Source organism: Tasmannia lanceolata, unplaced genomic scaffold, assembly GCF_043159265.1.
Source record: "Tasmannia lanceolata isolate RefF3 unplaced genomic scaffold, GAP_Taslan_0.1 ptg000407l, whole genome shotgun sequence".
NCBI lineage: Eukaryota > Viridiplantae > Streptophyta > Magnoliopsida > Canellales > Winteraceae > Tasmannia > Tasmannia lanceolata.
Window position 1 is genome coordinate 16925 of NW_027519080.1, and position 3380 is coordinate 20304.

General features: G+C 34.7%; 1 non-coding gene across 1 annotated transcript; it reads left to right on the top strand.

The window, feature by feature from the left end:
- Positions 1-232: 232 nt before the first annotated feature.
- Positions 233-319, top strand: TRNAS-GGA (transfer RNA serine (anticodon GGA)). Its single transcript has one exon. It is a non-coding gene; the product is annotated as a tRNA-Ser (tRNA).
- Positions 320-3380: the final 3061 nt, after the last annotated feature.

Below are 3380 nucleotides of genomic sequence, written 5' to 3' on the forward strand. Positions count from 1 at the left end.
AAACATGAATAGATAGATTCTATCTATTTTTTTTAATCTTTTTAATAAGATAAGAAAAAGATAAGAAAAAAAATGTTTTTTTATCCTCGATCCTCGAGGGAAGATCTTTCTTTAATGAAAAGTTTCTATTTTCTATTTAGAATTGATTGGTCATACCTGTATTGCAATAATACAATAATATGAATGACTCGCTATTCACTCGGTTTCTGGGTCATAATCATAAGATTATGTAGGAGAGATGGCCGAGTGGTTCAAGGCGTAGCATTGGAACTGCTATGTAGGCTTTTGTTTACCGAGGGTTCGAATCCCTCTCTCTCCGTACCTTCACCTAATTCACCAACGGTACCGACTACAATGTATCAAATCAAATAACAATTGATACGAGTATTCCAATCGTACTTTATTTGATATAGATTCTCTATTCCTAATTGCTGTGGTATGGAAAATACCGGAACGGAAAGAATGGACAAGGAATAAAAATCTCACCGCTGATCCATTTGTAATACGTGAATGGGAGAAAAATCCGGATCAAACCTCTTAGATCTATTTACTTCGGCGAAAGAAAAAAAAAGGGCTTGTCAAAGCTTTGTTATTTTAGTTAGGTTCAAGTCTGACGGGAATAATATTCTACGACTAGCAACTCATTGATTTTCAAACCGATCCACTTAATATCTATTATTTGATTACTAATCCTTTATATTGGGATGAATAAAGACTCAAATGTTTGCCAACTCCTCGTGGGGGGATGAATCCATATAATTTTGAATCAGAGCTCTGGATCTTTGTTCATCCCTCATAGTAATAATATCTTGGGGTTTGCAGCGATAACTTGGGATATCTACTATACGGCCATTAACTAAAATATGTCTATGATTAACTAATTGCCTGGCTCCCGGAATGGTCGAAGCCATACCCAATCGAAAAAGGATGTTATCCAAACGCATCTCAAGTAGTTGTAGTAAAACCTGACCTGTTGACCCTTTGGCTTTCCCAGCAATACGAACATATCTAAGTAATTGTTGCTCTGTCAGACCATAATGAAAACGCAATTTTTGTTTTTCTTCTAGACGAATACGATATTGAGATCTTTTCCCGGAACGCGATTGGTTTCTAAGATCACTTCCGGATCTAGGTCTTTTCCTAGTGAGTCCGGTAAAGCCCCTAGACGGCGTATTTTTTTGAAACGAGGCCCTCGGTAACGAGACATAAGACTCCTTAATTTTATTGAAATTTCATTTTACAGAATAAACCTAAATTAATACTGAACTAAACGATAAACGAAGCTAAATCCACTGAAGTACTACAAAGAGGAATAAGATGAATTGTATCAATATCCGTATTATTTTGTATATTGTATATATGGGAAGTTAAGGATCCTTTTCTTGATTTGTTCTGTATAGATCAAACGGCTCCAATCCGTTTTTTATTCTTTATTCATAGTTGGAAGTTCCCGCGACATAACATAATAGATCGGTAACCCGACATTTGGAGAAAAAAAAGGGGGGGGTCTTCTCAATATTCCTTGGTCTCAAGGAAAGATGATCAATCCTGATAAAAAAAAAAAATAGAACAAATAGAGAAAGCCGGACTATCGAATCGAACCGATGACCATCGCATTACAAATGCGGTGCTCTAACCTCTGAGCTAAGCGGGCTCATATAACAGAAATAGTGCGTGAATAGGAATTCGGGAAACTATTGGGATCTTAGTTAGCTATTAGCTATTAATAATTATTAATATTAATTATTATAAATTATTATAACATATTAATTAATATTAATAATTATTAATATAATATGAATTTTGATTTTATTTTTGATTATTTTCTATTTGATTATTTATTTTTGATTATTTCATTTATTAGTAGTCACTAGCACTAGAATTTTTTTTTTTCATTCAAATCAAATTTAAAAAACGCAAAATAATACTATATACATATGAAATAATTCTATATTCTATTATAGAATAGAATATAACTATTAGTTATAGCAGTTATAGCAGATTATATGAATTCTATTTCTATTAGAGTGTAGTTCCTAAGGAAAGGATAAGATAAGGATGCAATCCAGATCCTACTGAGATATTCCTTTTGTTTCATTCGGAAAGGGAGGAGATAGGACGAAAAAAAAAAAAAGAAGAATGAATATCGACCGTTCCAGTATTCCAAACTGCGCGGGAAAAATGAGAGGGGGGGGGAACATCTATATGTGGGATATATCCATCCATATTGAATTGCAGATACATCAATGATAGAATCATTTCTGATTGGACCAAATAATGGAATGGTCCTCCAATAGATATGAAAGAAGATGGGCAAGAAATAAAATAGGAGCAGACACTTTTTCGATATAGGAATCAGTATCTAATGAATTCAATGGTTCCAACATAAATGAAAGAAGGGGATGGGATCACAATGAGATCGAGATCTCATAAGGGGGATATGGCGAAATTGGTAGACGCTACGGGCTTGATGGGTTGAGCCTTGGTATGGAAACCTACTAAGTGGTAACTTCCAAATTCAGAGAAACCCTGGAATTAAAAATGGGCAATCCTGAGCCAAATCCAGTTTTCTGAAAACAAGGGTTCAGAAAGCGAGAATCAAAAGAAGGATAGGTGCAGAGACTCAATGGAAGCTGTTCTAACGAACGGGGTTGACTACATTGGTAGAGGAATCCTTCTATCAAAACTCCAGAAAGGATGACCTTATTTAAGTACATAGACGTACTTAAATATCAAATGATTAATCACGACCCGAATCCGGATTTTTTGATTATTTATATGAAAAATTGCAGAATTCTTGCTAAATTAAATCGATTCCAAAAGGAAGAATCGAAGATTCAGTGATCAAATCATTTACTCCAGAGTCTGAAAGATCTTTTGAAGAACTGATTAATCGGACGAGAATAAAGATAGAGTCCCATTCTACATGTCAATACCGACAACAATGAAATTTATAGTAAGAGGAAAATCCGTCGACTTTTGAAATCATGAGGGTTCAAGTCCCTCTATCCCCAATAAAAAAAAAAAGGCCTATTTTATTCCATTCCCTAACCATTTATCCTCTTTTTTCGTCAGTGGTTCAAAATGAGCTTAGCTATGTTTCTCACTCACTCTACTCTTTCACAAATGGATCCGACCAGAAATCTTTCTCTCTTATCACAAGTCTTGTGATAGATATGATCTACGTACAAATGAACATATATGGCAAGGAATCTCCATTATTGAATCATTCACAGTCCATATCATTACTCTTACACTTACAAAGTCTTCTTTTTGAAGATCCAAGAAATTCCAAGGCTGAGGTAAGATTTTCTAATGTTTTTGAGTCCCTTTAATTGACATAGACCCAAGCCCTCTAGTAGGATGATGCGTCGGGGATG